Genomic DNA, 18,573 nt, shown 5'->3' on the forward strand with positions numbered 1-18,573 from the left:
TTTCCTGATTTGTAGGGTTTTTTCTTAAGGGAATCGTATTGGATTACATTATTCATTCATTCATTCATAGTGTTCTGCTCGCCCAAGGATAGTTCTTTCACTGCAAACCCAGCTTTCTCCAAACTTTCCTATTTTCTGCCTTCGTCTTTGTCTCCTCATGTGATCCATATATCTTAATGTCGTCTATCATCTGATATCTTCTTCTACCCCGAACTCATCTCCCGTTCCAATGCATTCTTCAGTAGGCAGTTTCTTCTCAGTCAGTGACCCAACCAATTCCTTTTCCTCTTCCTGATCAGTTTCAGCATCATTCTTTCTTCACCCACTCTTTCCAATACAGCTTCATTTCTTATTCTGTCTGTTCATTTCACAAGCTCTATTCTTCTCTATATCCATATTTCAAATGCTTCTATTTGCTTCTCTTCGTGTCGTTGTAATGTCCATGTTTCTGCTCCATATAATTCCACACTCTACACATAGCACTTCACTAGTCTCTTTCTTAGTTCTTTTTCCAGAGGCCCCTCACAAGATGCAACTTTTCCTATTAAAAGCTTCCTTGGCCATTGCTATCCTCCTTTTGACTTCCTGGGTGAAGCTCATTTTACTGCTTATAGTACACCCCAAGTATTTGATTATATTATATTGTATTTTATTGTATCGCATCGCATTATAGTAATAGTAATATTATACTACATTACATTATTAAATTATTTTTCCTAATTCTGAAACTCTCATCTATGAAAATGTTGTAGTACCCATCTTAACTCTGGCATAAGTATCATTTTACTGTTTAGAGAGGTGGTCTGATTTGTTCTATTAATTACTTTATGTAATTATAAACATTATTTTATGTCATTTTTAAATATAAATAAATATAAAAATAGATTCTGAAACTGCCTGCCTTCTTCCAAAGAAACTTGGCACCTGCATTTTCCAGCAGGATTCTGCGACAAAACATACAAATAACTATTGTATGGATAAACCGCATATAATATTGGAAAGTTATTGGACTTATATTAAGATGATGTTTCAAGAAGCGCAAAGATACGATAATAAATTACGTGTATCTAAACTCCTATGATCCAGACTTCTTTAAAACAAAACTTAACTGTATTGAAACCTTTCTCTGTTCTTTGTACTTTGGTTTCTAATTTAGTTCTTTTCTGTTTTGTGTAAATTCAGCTGGTATTTTAAGCAGTTTTCAATGACTTCCAACGCATATATGATTTTCCCGTCCAATTTCCAACTGAAAACAAAAATAGATTGAACTTAGAAAACGCTTGACGTCTATCCTTTAGTAGCTGTGGAAAATATAGAGGGACATCATTTTATTTTTACTAACATTTTTAATATTAACCTGTCTATACCTTTAGAGAACCGGAAACACAGTTTGCTACCCCCTTCCACGACTGGAGTTCTATGATACTGGCGTAAAACACAAACATATCACTCTACTAGGTATAGGAGGGGAGAAAATTAGTTCATCCATTTACGTAAACTAGGAAATATCGCGATTTTGAGTTCGATAATTTTCATTAGGTTTTTGTTTAATCAAAATACAGTACTGTATGAAGAATAAGTGTTTTTACTCACGAACTGAGTTATCCATGCGAACGTATTCATTATGCAGTGTACATTATACTGTCTACAGCACATTAGCATGCAATATAGAGAAAGAAGTTAAATTGAAAAATAATCATAATATGAACACATTTTTTTAAATAGTGGCCGTTCATTTCGATACAGGTTTCAGTTCTTTTCTGCATATTATCGCACTATAGACTATTGCATCTAATTCCAATTACCAGTTTCGTCCTTCGTACTAGTAACTAATGTTGAAATAATTCTGTACCTACTCTATAAAAGAGTACCTTACGTACTGTAAATTCAATCTTCAGTTCTGTCCGACCCGCAGAGATAAAATTACTCAGACATGCTATCTACTGTCCGTCCAAGTGGTTATGCCGCAGGATCGTAGAAAGGGGGGAAATCACGTGACAGTTAATTACTTAACGAGGCCCTTTTATTTAAGTTATTTTAAACAGTTGTATAATATTACGCAAACGTCCAATTCCTAACAGAAATTAATGTTTTCAGAAAAGAGCTAAGACAGCCCAGCTTTTACAGAGGGGTGAGCAGAAGCAGGTGGGGGAAATCGGGATGCGACGTAGGCAAACGTACGACAGTACCTGTGCGAAAATATGACTCAATATCGAAAGCTCTTTCGTCACTGAAAAACGCGAACATATGTCTAGAATGTACTATACTCACTAACTCAGTGCTGTTTACTATATGCGGCCTTGATTCTGTGTGGAGGACAGTTGGAACTTCATTAGTAGAAGGGGTGGGAGTGAAGTACATTCAAAAGCTCAGGTACAATGAAAATTGAAATAAAAATAAAATGATGTCCCTGTACAATTCAAAATCTACTTGATCTTATAGAAAAACTGCTCTTGACTACTTTTTCCACCATTGAAGACGGAGCATAACGTGTATTCTGTAGTCCATAGTAATGTGGATAAGCCATGGCTCAGTTTGATTTGAAATTATCTGTTGTTTATTCTAAGACCAAGAATTACGACAGCCTCTAAATGTTTACGTGTGGGTTTAATATTATCTGTCCTGTACTAAGCGATTTCTTTGAACTAAACGATATGTTTATGAAAGTGATATGACTCCATTGGGAATGTCATGTGCATTGAAATCTGTGCGACAGTTGAGGCATGTTCGTTGCATTTCAGAGCTAAAACTGGAGCACTAAGAAGAACATTTGGCTCTCCTAGGCACGGAATTGAGCGCTGCACCCACGTCGCATAAGACTGCCAACTTCCGTCTCTAATATAGTCGCTGGTCATTTTTGTTGCTACTCGATAATCCAGAACCGGTTTTACGTTAATGTTATAGTGTCCGCTTACAAATCTATTGGATTCGAGTTCAGTTTTCGGCAAGGGAATGGATACTTAATTCTGATTCATTGGAACTGACGAAAGCAGAAAAAAAACACAATTGAAGCGTTCGAATAGCGGTCTATGTTACAATCACAGTCTAGTACACAGTCTACTATATACAGTCGCGAAGCTCAATATGTAGTAAAAATGCAAACATGGGTAGTTGCCCACCACTAGGATCGCTACTATCGCCTCATCATCGCAGATCTCTCTCCTAGCAGCCGACAAAATATGTTACACTTTCGTTGTCGTGTTCTTTTGGAAAAAATTACCACCTTCCTTCCATTATTGAAATATTAAGTGCATAAAGTTAATTTATTATTTTAATGAATGCATATTAAATTCCACCATAAACTCGAAGATACCTGCAAGAAATAAGTTAATATAATTTTTGTTTGTGCAAAACGAACTGAAATGTACTATAATAGCTTCACTCATTCAAGATTATGTCGATAATTAACTATGAAACCAATAAATATTAATTTGCATTTCTCTTTACAACAATAATAATGGAAATATGAATTAATGGAGTAACTTACGTGTACCGGTACTTGTAGTGCATGCTTACGTAGTTAAAGTGGGATGAGGTTAAGCAATAATAATCACACCAGAATTGGAAATAAAACATGATCAATAAATTTTATTGTAACAGAATTTTTCTACGTCTCTAGTAAAGCAACAAATAAAAATAACAACAAAATTAACAGCTATAATTAAAAACATATCCTTTGAAGAAAAAAGTAGGCCTAAGCAATAATAATCCCACCAGAATTGAAAATAAAACGTGATCAATAAATTTCATTAAAACAAGCTTAATTTTTCTACGTCTTTAGTAAAATAACACATAAAAATAATAACAAAATTAATAGCTACAAGTAAAAATATATCCTCTGGAAAAAAAAAGTAGACCTAACCTTTATTTCTCTAGAAATTTAGCAGTCTAAGTGACAGAACTTTAACCGGTATCTAATGTCCTTTCGGTTAGACTGAAACATTTCATTGTGAAATTTAAGGATATAATGTATTCTAACAGTCACAAAGAACTTCAAATTAACAGTTTTGTTTCTGCACGGCATTCTTGTGGAAACCCAGGAACCTTTCTGAATCTTTCGGAAATCGGAAAAAGGATAACTCTGGCCTCTTTCTCTTACTGTTGCTACAATTTATAGCACTACAAACGTCTCCTCCTTGTCCCATATTATTATTATTCCAATTATTATATTTTAGCCATTAACATTTTCATTATAACCAATAACGAACATTTCAGAAGCATCAATGTGAAATACGCAACGAGCTAGCACTCGACAGAAATACGACACAGTCCAAAGTCGACCATCGACTGTCTATTGTTTCTAGTTGCTAACCGCTTGGAGCGCTTTATCACGAGATTTGCAAAAAAACACCTCAAGCTTCGCGACTGTATATAGTAGACTGTGGTCTAGTATATACAGTCGCGAAGCTCAATACGTGGTAAATATGCAAACATTATATAGTTGCTCACCACTAGGATCGCTAATATTGCCTCATTACAGGCAATGCAAAGTAGTACCGTCACAGTCTATTGTTTCTAGCACCCTCAAAACTCAAGCTTCGTGAGTAGACTGTGTTACAATCTGCTAACTGTGCATTATAATTATAATTCCGCTCATAAATTTATTATCGGACGGCAACATAGACCGTTATTCCATCAATATGTTTTGTACACTAAGCGAAGTATAAGATTGTATGTTATTAAAAGTCATATTACACATCATAGAAGTTTGTAACATTTTTAACTCCACAGAAATGCTACTGAGGAATACAGACAATGAACAGTTTTATAAAATCAGAATGTTATGAAATATATAAAATCAATACTTAAAAAGGTTAAATATGAACAAAATGAGCAAGACATTTATTTTTAAATGCTATAGTATATTAATATAAATTAACATGTAATTTATTAAAGTTGCACTCAATGTCATATTATGAGTAAACATACAACATTGATCAAATAACAACACAATTATCAGAAAATAACTGCAGTATTGAGATGTAGGGACACTATTAAATTAATGAAAGTTATAACAATAAGAAACCAATAAAGAAAATTAAATATTACAGTTGAGAAATTGTTGAGGGATGTAATTTGAACCCCTGTCCCTATATTTAGTATCCATCCCAACAGACGGCTTATCTGTTAAGTGTAAATTTTATTAATAATGAAGACAATAACAATCACAGTTTTTAAATGCTGTCTGTAAGAAAGTAATACATTTTAAACAGCTCCTTTCTGACATCAAGAGCAAGCCCAATTACTAACAAATATATTCTGTTACTAGAAAAAATTCAAAATAAATTTCTAAAATGGTTATATTACAGACTTTATAATGATTATCCTACCTATGAGAGTTATGCTACAATGCTTCAACATTTCCATTTTACTAGTTTGCAAATTAGACGAAATTGTCAATCTTTAAACTTTCTTTATAAAATTATTAACAATAAGTTGGACTGTGCTGGTTTATTTTATTATATAACATTATATGCACCTAAGCTTAATACAACATTTCGAAATTTATTTTATATTCAAAGGGCAAATACTGAATCCCACAAAAATTCCACAGTTTTCCAAATGTTACAGTTAAACAATAAGTTACATCCTCATCCGAATGTTGATATTTTCAATATGAATTTATCTAGATTCAGAATTATTTGTTATCATATTTTACAGAATAATATTGTTAATTAATTTGAAGCTACTTTCACACCTTATTTCAATTTCTCTTTTTTTCTTTCTCTTATTTCTATTTTGTTTCAGTTTTTAATAAGTGAATGTTTCCTTTTCCTTGTTTATGTTTCATAAATTAGTTTGTCAGTCTTGAACATTGTAATTGGGCTTTGCCTGTTATGTTCAATAACGAATAAATTAAATAAATAAATAAATAAATAAATAAATAAATAAATAAATAAATAAATAAATAAATAAATAAGTAAATAAGTAAATAAATAAATAAATAAATAAAAAGTAAGTAAATAAGTAAAATCTATGAACACATCTTACAAGAATTTCCACAAATCTATTCCTGAACTAAATACCGTGATAAAATTCTAAGATAAACTATAATGGCAAAACACAACATAGACCAACTAACACTTAGTAAAGTGAATATTAAAATATAACTAATACAACACTGCAAAAATAACAGACAGGAACTTAGTCTACATTACTTGGGAGATCTTTCGCACTAACTTGCGATTTCGTGTTCCTTGTTACATACTCAAGACCACTATGTCTCAGTGACTTTCGTGACGCATCTTTCCACTTATTAATATTACTTTGTCTGGATCCTTTTTATTTATTTATTTATTTATTTATTTATTTAGCCGGTCAATATCTAAAGTAGAAATCGCCACTGTCTTGCAGTCGTCCATTTTACGTAATAGATCAACCGAAACTTGATACCCAGTATTCGTACGAACTCAAGTGCAATAACTCCCGATACGATGTAAACAACTGGATACGCTAGAAGTGACTAGTGACATAGACTGTTGTTCCAACCAAGGAATTTATGGTTGTAACTCGTGTAGAAGCGCCTCTGGTACAGATATTGAAAAACAATTCTTGTGGCAGCTGTGTAAGACTACTAGGTGTTCAGTTCAAAATGTGTCTTGGTTCGCTGTATGCCGTCATGTGGCTAGCTGATGAGCCTAGAGAATTCAATCTTCCTACACTTCCGCAGCTCAGGTGTATAACCTAAGAGGCAGAGAAATTGGCTAGCAAGTACGGCGTTCATTCTGAAGAGTACGTGCCGATACGTACGGTAACGCCGGTAGTGGCAGGAATGTGAACTGTTTGGAAATGCGTACTGTCGGGATATGGGGAGAGGGTTAAGACGATTACTTACGTATTTGTTGACATTAACTTCGACGGTCAACATGGACACGGAGCATTTGATTTGTGTTGTGGAATGTTACCGTACGCAACCGATGATAACAAATACCCTGCGTACGACTTGCCGGAGGTTATGGTAGTACACAGACCGTACAGAACGCCATCTGGTGCTACGACGTTCAAGTTATACCGTACACGTTCTCAAGTTCAGATTGAAGAACGCCTTAAATAATAGGCAACTTCTCTAACATATAAGCTGAAACTCGCTTCAAATCGGTGACCCAACAACAGTGACGTCATGACACACTTTGAAATGAACACCCAGTATACAGAACATTACTCCATTAAAAATTCGATTTTGAAAAATTGTAACGTAGTCGGCTATTCGGCCCAGCGCTTCAATTATATTCTACTTAATCTACCTTAAGTATGGCGATGGTAGTCTTGGTTACGCTGGTGGTAGTGATTAAATTAAATAAGTTGTTATTATTATTATTATTATTATTATTATTATTATTATTATTACAATACATCTAAGCTACTATCACTACTCTACCACCAGCACCACCGTTCTTGTTGTATTGTGGCTTGAAGATAATGACATGAAAAATCATTTCCAAGACAAACGGAACTAGAGATCGGATCAATATGAAGAACATTTTGCCGAAATATTAAATTTCTTTTGAGAGAATATGAAAATATGAAGTAAATACTTCAATGCCAAAGTATCTTCGTTCCTAAACGATTTTGAGGAGGTTTACGTAAGTGTTTATTAAGAAGCTTCAGAACAGTTGTGCTCAATTTTGTATTTACGCCTTGCACTGGGTTTGCGATAACCCGCCAAACATGGTGAAGACGGTTTTTCCGGGGGTTTTCCCTCAACCCAATAAGAGCAAATTCTAGTAACTTTCGGCGCTGGACCCTGGATTCATCTCTCTAGCATTACCACCTTCATCTCACTCAGACGCTAGATAACCATAGCAGTTGATAAAGCGTAGTAAAATATAAACTAAAGAAATCCTCGACATGTTGACTTGAACACGGGGCCGCTCGTTTTCACGGTCAAGCATGCTAACCTTTACTACATAGAGGGACTAAAATCTCTTTCAAATTCACCAAATTGTACCTAATGTCCTTTATTACCTCTCTATCATATAGGATTAAGACAGTATGGAATTAGCTTTAGAGCTGGATAGCTCGATATTCGTTTTAGAAGTCAATCTAATTTTGTCCTATTTAGCTAATGTTTTACAAACTCGGTAATTTTGTAAGCTTTACAAGCCTTTATTGAATTGTATCCTTTTACAGGAAGAAAGGACGTTGACTGGGAAGGCGAGGAAGAGCACGAGCTCAGGAAAAGGGAAAGCAGTAATTGGTGAGCTCATTTTAAGTCATTTACAGAATTACAAAACAGTAGCTAATAATGAAATTTAAAACAAATTATGAAACTGAAGTAAACAACGCTTGCCTATCGACTCTCTTAAAAGAGAGGTGTGGGTAGGCAAAATAATTGGGAGGGAGAGGAAAATTTCTCTTTTCGAGAAGTTAAGAATCAGGAGTGATATTCAAGAAATGTTCACCGCGGAATCGTATTGAAATGCGTGTTTTTTTTTCTTCAAATTTTTTCCATCTTATTTCAAGTAATAATTCTATTTCAAAATTTATCTTTTCGTCTTCAAACGTACCCGTGAGACTCCTTACAGATTCAACCTTAATATAGTGCCCTAGCTAAGAATTTAAAATAATATTATTCCCATATTATATGAATTGTCACATCTGCATCGATATGAATAATCCGAAGTTCGTCTTATTTTTGACGCCTTTGTTGTAACTTACATTGGCGTAATCCTTATGAGTAATATCATCTACCCTTAATTTTTAATTTTCCTTAAAAATATATATGTTTTATTTTTATATTGTTTGAAAGTTTGAACTTTCTAGTTTTAAAGAATATATAAGTTTTGTCACTATGATGTTTGGTTAATTAATTAGCTGAGTTTTTAGTGACCGGAAGTACCCTTTCTTTAAATCGGAACTGCAGTTAAGGAAGTATCAATCCGTCATATTCTTTCAATTTTATATATTTTTATATTTATATATATTCCAACACACATAACATTTATTGATTTCCAAAAAGCATTTTGTACTGTAAATAGATCAACACTTTGGAACATTTTAAAGAAAGAAGGGATACCTCAAAATTTAATTTATGCCTTTCAAAGCATGTACAGAAACACAAAGATTAAAATTGAAATTAATAACAAGATTACTTTAACGACTAGGATAACAAATCAAAGCGTAAAACAAGGTTGTCAGCTGTCTCCTTTATTATATATATATATATATATATATATATATATATATATATATATATATATATATATATATATATATATATATTAATGCACTTATTAACGACTGAGAAATTGATTTGGCCACACATTTTATGATCGATAACAAACCCCTTAAACTCTGTTCTACGCAGATGATTTAATTATATTAGCTAACACCGAAGACAACTTACAAATGGCAATTCATAGGCTATATCAAAAAGCAAACGAGTACAATTTAGAAATTTCTATACACAAAACAAAAACCATGGCCTTTACTGGTAAAAATTCTATAAGAACTAAAATAGTTATCAATAACTTTGGAGTAGAGAAAGTAAATGCTTTTACTTATCTTGGCTGTAATCTCTCCTATATTCATTCCCGAGATGTAGATAATAAATTAGCCAAATTTCAACAGCTGCTAAGAACAATTAGAAATACAGTGTTTAAGAAGGTCCGGCAAGACACAATTTTGAAATTCTACAAAACAATGGCCATTCCAACTTTGCTATATGGATCAGAAACTTGGACTCTAACAACTAGTCAACTGAAAAGAATAGGAGCAGCTGAGATGAGATTACTGAGACCGCTAGCAGGCTACACTCTCTATGACCATAAATATAATGAAGACATCCGACAAGAACTAAATATCGCAGCCATTACAGAGACAATCCACAAGTATCGGAGCAACTGGCATGAGCATGTTCTACGGATGCCAAATGATAGACTACCCAGGAGATTATTAAATTACAGACTCCTTGGATACAGAGATCGTGGACGCCCGAAGAAGCGATGGAGAGACCAGCTTTCACCTGAGACGGAATGGCCTAAACCCTGATAGCTATTGATGATGATGATGATATTTTTTGCAATTCTAATTTGGCGGTAGACTTTGAGTGTATTACTTTTCATATGGTCAGGAAGTTGTATGTTTGGTTACAATTTTTCATACCCTCAGGATGTAGATGATTTTTCTCCATGTTCAGTTTTACAGCATTTTACAACACTAATGTTAACACAAAGTGCACTTAGAATTGAGATACTTTCTTCATTCTTGCACTAAAATGAAGCTGATTAACGTAGCTAAGTGCCAAACTATAAACTGTGTCCTACTGCTTAACAAAGTTAATTTAAAACTGCAAGATCTTAAATTTTTATTTTTGTGCTTAAAATTTTAAAAAGAAAATAAGATGACATTTTTCGTTAATGGGAAAAGATGTGGAAAACTGTTTTCTCAGCTTATCCAAGTAAGACTCAAGCTATAATTATTGGCCATAAGCGTTTAGTTAACTCCCTTAATAACAGTAATCTTTCAGTTGTTACCCTTAACAACACTCTAAACCCTTATTCATTTGTCGTAAAAAATCTTGGCTTCTTTTTTGATAATAATCTAAGTTGGAATTTTCAAGTTAAAGAAATGATAAAAAAAAAATCTGTTCCTCCATTCACTGTTTGAGTCGCTTAAGAAATTTCTTGCCCCCAGCAACTAAAACTTACCCTAGTACAAACCCTAGTAATGCCGCATTTCGATTATTGTGACGTTTTGTTAAGTGATGTAAGTTCTGAACTGTCAGTCAAGTTACAGCGAGTTCAGAATATGTGCGTCAGATACGTATGCAATATCCGACGATACGATCACATATCACCGTCCTTCGCAAGTCTTTCGTGGGCTCAGACTTAAAGAACGTAGAACTTTACACTCTTTGTCTTTACTCTTTCGAATTCTGCACATTTCAACACCAAATTAACCTCTCGTCTCGTTTCTCTTATCTATACTCTAACCTCGACGTAAATACCCGATCACTTATCTGTGGCGCGTTAAGTATAACTCTTCATAGAACATCTCGTTATTCATCATCTTTTACAGTATCCACCTCGCGACAATGGAATTCCCTGTCACAAAGTATTAGGGGCTGCAAGACAATAAACACTTTTAAAAACAGCTTAAAAGATAACCTTCTTAGCATTTCACTCCAATCATACTGACTTAAACTATCACTGTCTACATTGTTACTCCTTCCTTTAGACATGCATCCTGATTGTGCTGTATTTTCAAAATTGTCTCATAGTAATCTCTTTCTATTATCTAACATTATTTGAAATATATTAACATTCTATGTATTTTAGCTTAATTCTGCTACATAGTTTGTATTTCAGTGTTTATTTAATAGTTCATAGTATTTTGTTGTTTAATTCGTAAATAACTCTTGTATACATGTAGCTCTTATCTAAATCAAATTGTTGAATTCTTTGTATGTATGTATGTATGTATGTATGTATGTATGTATGTATGTATGTATGTATGTATGTATGTATGTATGTATGTATGTATGTATGTATGTATGTATATATGTATGTATGTATACTTTTTGCTGGTTGAGTGGAAGAGTAGGCCTTACGGCCTTAACTCTCTCAGCTAAAATAAATTATTATTATTATTATTATTATTATTATTATTATTATTATTATTATTATTATTATTATTATGTATTCTGTGTGTTTTAGAAGTGAGACAATGACAGAAATTTTGTTCTAAGATAAAATTGTGGCCAAGGACTAAAACAAATTTAATTTTCCGACTTAAAAATCCCCCCCCCCTGCCCTTTCCAAAAAAAAATTGAGGGATTTAATTCGTGTGAAAATCCTTAATTATGTATGAAGTAATCAGGACAAATAGATTTTTTTTTAATTTGAATAAATACTGCAATTTTTCTCCCAAGGGTAGATAAGTACCTTAATTGTCTAGGCCTCATTCGTCGGAGAGTTTCCATACGTAACATGAGGTAGCTATCTTTCATACCAACGGATTGTCCCCACGAAAAGAGGTTGTATGCGATTTAGTTATTTTGTATCATAATTCAATCTCATGAGGATCCACAATATTTCTGTACTTCTGTACGGCAACATTGTAGACAAAACGGTTTCAACAATCCAATTGCATAAAAGTAGGTTTGATGCGGCCCTTTGTTTCGTGTTTTAGTTTATATAAAAGCCATTACATAATAACTACACTAAATATATGTATAATTGAACTCATTTGCATACAGGTCAATTAAATTTACATTCAAAATATTCCCGTAGATCTGTGAATGTTTATAAGAGCATAGCTTTCGATTTAGTTTTGAAGACAAAAGGGATTGATTAAATGGCGATCTTACTCGTGTTAATTATGTAAGAATGTGCGGCTTACAGCTGTTTCGGTGCTACTTGACACCATCCTCAGAGCCTACTAGATTTCGGCACTATCTCAACTTCGTTGACACGAACGCACCCACACAACAGACAGTGAAGTTGAGATGGCGCCGAGATCTAGTAGGCTCTGAGGATGGTGTCAAGTATCACTGAAACAGCTGTAAGCCGCACGTGCTTACATAATTAACACGAGTAAGATCGCCATTTAATCAATTACTTATATTCAAGTGTTAAAAGTAGTGTACGAAAGATTCAACATGGACTAAATGGATTTAAAATTATAAAATTCACAAAAATGATTTTGTTGAATGGTGAATAATAGTACATTATGCAACGAGCCTATAATGGTAGTAATTAAGACGCGAGTATGTTTGTTTATGAAACGAGCGCAAGCCATTATAGGCAAGTTTCATACGACTCTTCATGCTCGACCATATTTCTAACTTGAAATTATTCAGGAGTATTCATGTTATGGTTATGTATGTGAGGAGTGGAACTGACCTGAATTGTGAGATGTGCGCAGACGCGAAAGTATTGATTTTTTCCGAATCACGAATGTCATTGACCTTGATATAATCTAGAGAATAACATGAACATTAGGCTTGATATAACCTGGAAATTGATTTAGAATTGAAAAACGAGATGACAAATTGAATTTATTTGAATATTATTTACAATTAACGCTAATTATTATAGTAACAGAACATAACCTTCTGCGACAGTATTGGATTTCCAGTCTCCGTGACTTTTCGCTATTTGTCTTTCGATTGCATATCCGAGAATAATCGATACTTGCGGTTTTATAATGTACAATGGTGATTTCTCATTGGCTGAACAACTGAATTATAATGAATAGGTATACTTTAATGAGGTGCATTAAAGGGCTACTACCAGGTTTATAATTACTACATTTCGGCATGGTCGAGCATAAACAAATTTTGTAAATAATTTTCGTAGAATTTGTAATTTTATGTGTCATATATAGGGTATCCAAGTTTTATACTAAATGTTGGTATTTCTAGGGATAGATGTGTATAAGTTATATTTCTAGGGTTTTTAGGTCCTAGAAATGCGAACCCTAATAATTGTTTTAAGCTAATTTCGCCTCATATGCTCCAATTACGAGATTAGGTCCTGTTCAGACAGTAAGTGTGACAACCGGAGCCGAATCAAGGCTTTATCAGCCGCGAATCCACGTGAGCCAGAGGGCGCAGAGTTCGATCTGTTAATTTTCATCAGACGGATGTAGAGTGTAATAAGTTAGCCGTCGGCTATGCATTATCATTTGCGGGGTCGGTATCCATGGAATTACAGGCGGGCATAGTCCTATTGCCGGCTAATACAGCGTGGAATAAACAGATCTTCAATCACGGTTGGTGTTAATATTGTAAATTGTGTTTGAATGACACTTTTGTTGTGTACCTCGTCCGCTGAAGGGGTATGTCCACAGCAATTTGTACTTCGAGAGAAATGCCTTCTGATGAGTAATGATTCTGTAATGATATTACTTGGAGATTTATGCCATATTGTTATTACCACGTCATGGCCGCCAAGTGAGATAAATTCCCGCGCTCTATTACCATGACTAGACTCGCTGTCTGCGTTTGCCTGACCAAATCAGATATTTTCAGTAGGAATGAAACACGACTATGTAGCCATTCTCTCAAATTAAAATCTTAAAATAAATACACTCCGGTAAATGGCGCTAACTCTTAAAACACGATCTAATATCCAGTACTTTAAGCTTATTATTACTATTTATTATTACTATAGAGCAGTGATGTCAAAGCAAGCGCACTTTTCTGACCTTGACGTCGTGCGCGTGCATTAAGCGCTAGGTATGCTAGGCGGAATAAGCAGCCTGTTGGATTAAAAAAAACAGTGGTACACAAACTTCAAACGGAACGTGAAGTTTTATGTCGTTATTTTTATATGGCTTCTTCCTGCTTGTTATTTTCTATATTGTCTGTAAAACAAAAGTACTAACACCTATTTCTTAGCCTAATATTGCAGTTGTGTTTAAACGTTAATAACATAATAAAGACTAAAGAAGGAATATTCACACAAATTCCATAATAACTACAACTGTACTGTACTAAGTGAATTAAACACATCATTCATAAAGAAAGTGTTATCTCAAAGAAAGACACTGAATATGACATGATAAGTTGAAATTGATATTGATGGTATCTTCAGCCTTATAAAAGTAATCAAAACAATATTATAGTACAAAGCAAAGTTGTCTAGGTGTATGCTTTAACTGTAACTAATATTACATAACAAAGCTCTTATCGCATTATGCTTTTATGTGATATTGTTGCGCAACTTTCTGTTATCAGAATATTAAATTATCTCGAAATCTGCTGAAGCTATAGAGCTGACGTTTTACCAACACATAGCCACATATATTTTGTTTGTGATGTAACAGTATTTGCTTTGTAAATTCATTTCTTTACAAACATTTTCCATGAGAATATTTTCAAAAATTGTAATACGCTATCTTCAGTAATACGTATTTACGGTATAGTAGATTTACGAAAATATTGTTTCAGTATCTGTAAGGCTACTAAATAAATAGGTCTATATATGAAAATTTCACTTTTCTATAATAAAAAGTTGAGAAAATATTCCTTTTGAAAAAAAAACAAACTTGTGAAAATGAGCACTAAAATTACAACTTACATTCTTATAATGTACTTAAACCTCTCAGACAGATGTACAAATTAATATGGTTACAGTTTTAATAAGTTCTCTTCCCTTTATCCATTGAATCAGTGCTGGCCATCCCTGTATATAGCTCGACCAAGCGGCATATACTACCTCTTTCGTCTGTCGCTTTCCTTTCCGCTGTAAAGCGCACAGGCTCTCCTGGGCTCTAAAGCTCGCGCATCATTGAGATCACTGCTATAGACTATTATGTCTACTGTTTGTTGAGTCAATTGTCCGAAGACAGGTTTGAACCTCATAAGTAACACCAATAAGGCATCACTCATGAGGCAACTAGGCCAGGACCCACCGGCGTAGCTCTTTCGGCTAAGACGCTTGCCTGCAAATCCGGAGTTGCATTCTGACGCGGGTTCGATTCCCGTTTAGGCGGATTACCTGGTTGGATTTTTTCCGAGGTATTCCCCAACCGTGAGGCAAATGTCAGGTAATCTATGGCGAATCCTCGGCCTCATCTCGCCAAATACCATCTCACATTCACCAATTCCATCGACGCTAAATAACCTCGTAGTTGATACAGCGTCGTTAAATAACCAAATAAAAATCTAGACCAGGAGATTTTGGGGTAGGGTACCCAGTTCTTTTCCCCCTCCAATGCATACATCGCCGATTAGCTACATATTCCACTGATCAGACTTCAGATGCATGCAAACAATTGTTTTTCCTCTGACACATATCATCATGTGAGATATACTGCCTGATAATAGATACAGGGCTACATATCAGCCAGAATCTCAATTAGAGATAGTCTACTGTCCGTTACTCAGGAGAAGACGAGCGGAAAGAATGTGACCTTCTTGACTATCGCTGTTGATTATTATAAACATCTCTCAGATAAGCATCCCAGTAGCCAGGTTATTACTCGTGCAGGAAACATGAGTAACATTGCGTATGGAAATTAAAGCTAAGTTGAACAGAAGGAGACCTAATGTTTCTGCTTACTGCAGTACAAATATTTCACGTGTTGTCTTACGTTATCTATTCACATCCCTTCCTCCTCAGTCCGCTCTCGTCTTGTCCTGAGTCACCGACAGTACTAATTCCTTTGTTGGGAATGAAACTTGTTTTGACTTCATTCCCAATGTTGGCAAAACTATCTCGTGAAATAGGAAGATAATTCTTTCACTCTACTGGTGTCAGCTAAGTTTTGTTTATTCGTCGTTGATTTACCGTGCTACTTTTTGTAAGGAACATGACACAACCGAGAGCAAAAGTGTTTTTTTTTTTTCATTCTTGTTACTTTTTCATTGTTTTGATACCTCTTTTCTTTAGAGATAACCTAACTGAATGGCTCTGGCGTTATGAAATTTGATGGAAAACAATTTACCGGTCCAGTATAGCCAGTAAAATTGTGTTACCATATGATTACACTAGTCTTTCGCGAGTACATTTTTCTTTACTAAACACTCCGCCAGTCACTACAGTATCATGCGTAAACAGTGTAGCTGCTGAATAATAATGCCGAAGGCTAAAGGTTCTCAGGCGCATATATTTGGAGCGGAATTTGGTGAGTGTTTTGAAGCGAATGACGGGAACATTACATGTAAATTATGTAATAGAAACATACGAGGTGACAAGCGATATTATATGCAGAGACGTTGTAGCACAAGAAAAGAAAGGAGGAAACTCAAACCCACGAACAATTGTGATAAATAAAGCACGGTCTTCGTTGCCCGCATTCATAAGTTACCTGCGCTTGGATAGTGTGGTGTATGGCTAGCTTGATGTGTGATGGGAGAGGAAGATACGGACGTTCCCTCCGTTGTACAGGTTCAGTGCGATGAAGGACAAAGTTGCAACTTCTTTGCATGACAGCGTTGTTGTAAATAAATGCATTGTAACACGTCCTTAGAACTTTAATAACATTATAGGCTATTATTAATAGAATGCTAAACTGTACGACAGTTTTCATTTATGATTCACCTATTGATGCGTTCACAGTTCCATTACAATAAAGAACAATACATTTCCGTAAAGTATCGAAAGAAAAACCTCTTCGCCTATCACTTAGAAACATTTTCAACTGAGAAAATGTGCGTTCCACATCGCAAGACGTGAGTGGTGCGAAACGAAAATATGAGCAGTCACACGTATCGTCTGAGGGCTCGCCATTACCGACAAAATATCTCTTATTTCACACATTGCTGAAAATCCACAGTTCTTTTTCAACACGATCCGAAATTTCGTCTTTCGTTTCAAAACTCTCTCTGAGTAGATATATATTATTTTAATGTACCGAAGTACATATGATATTTCCATGCAGATATTCTGCGTCATCATACGATGAAAGAGTAATGGAACGGAGAAAAATTCTCTCCGGCGCCGGGATTTGAACCCGGGTTTTCAGCTCTACGTGCTGATGCTTTATCCACTAAGCCACACCGGATACAACTCCGACGCCGGTTAGAATCGTCTCAGATTAAGCTCCAACTCTTGGGTTCCCTCTAGTGGCCGCCCTCTGCACTACGTCATAGATGTCTATGAACGCAGGACCGAAGTCCACACATGTGCTGAGGTGCACTCGATATGAGTGACTAGTTGGCCGGGATCCGACGGAATAAGCGCCGTCTTAAATCACGAAGTGATTTACGCATATCATATATATTATTTTAATGTACCGAAGTACATATGATATTTCCATCGTATGATGACGCAGAATATCTGCATGGAAATATCATATGTACTTCGGTACATTAAAATAATATATATGATATGCGTAAATCACTTCGTGATTTAAGACGGCGCATATTCCGTCGGATCCCGGCCAACTAGTCACTCATATCGAGTGCACCTCAGCACATGTGTGGACTTCGGTCCTGCGTTCATAGACATCTATGACGTAGTGCAGAGGGCGGCCACTAGAGGGAACCCAAGAGTTGGAGCTTAATCTGAGACGATTCTAACCGGCGTCGGAGTTGTATCCGGTGTGGCTTAGTGGATAAAGCATCAGCACGTAGAGCTGAAAACCCGGGTTCAAATCCCGGCGCCGGAGAGAATTTTTCTCCGTTCCATTACTCTTTCATCTCTCTGAGTAGGCTTACATGAATTTGCACTCGATGGTGTATCATGTCTGCCAAACAGCGTTATAATTTTTTATGTTGTTTAGACTTACAGTGCTTCTGGATGAAAATTTTCTGTGGCCTTTAAACTGTACGTGGCATACTTTGCAAAATATATTTACTCCTTGTATAGTGAAACACTCACGGCCAAATTCCTCCACATATTGTAACAACTTCTGTTTCTTTACGTCTGACATTACTGGCACTCTTGTTTACAACTCTGCACGGTCTACACGTGCCCAACCGACTGCTGTACGTACGTATTGAGAATGCGTCGAGACGCGAGTGATGTGGACGTGACGTCAGACTCTCGGTATAGCCCTTGTGCAGACAACTTGTATCGCGGCAGCAGGCAATGAAAAGGCAACGAGATCCGCGCTTTAGTGATAAATCTTCTGCACATAACGAAAAGTACGTAAAAATATATCTGTGTAATGCTATGTAGC

The 18,573-nt window shown here is 35.2% G+C and overlaps 1 long non-coding RNA gene across 1 annotated transcript in view; it reads left to right on the forward strand.

Moving 5' to 3' along the window:
- Positions 1 to 18,573, forward strand: part of LOC138707351 (uncharacterized) — a 141,141-nt gene that overhangs the window by 19,177 nt on the left and 103,391 nt on the right. The window contains exon 2 of the long non-coding RNA XR_011334190.1: positions 8,131 to 8,197. This is a non-coding gene — a long non-coding RNA (uncharacterized lncRNA). The remainder of the gene's footprint in view (positions 1 to 8,130; positions 8,198 to 18,573) is intronic.

Source organism: Periplaneta americana, chromosome 10, assembly GCF_040183065.1.
Source record: "Periplaneta americana isolate PAMFEO1 chromosome 10, P.americana_PAMFEO1_priV1, whole genome shotgun sequence".
NCBI classification, from domain to species: domain Eukaryota; kingdom Metazoa; phylum Arthropoda; class Insecta; order Blattodea; family Blattidae; genus Periplaneta; species Periplaneta americana.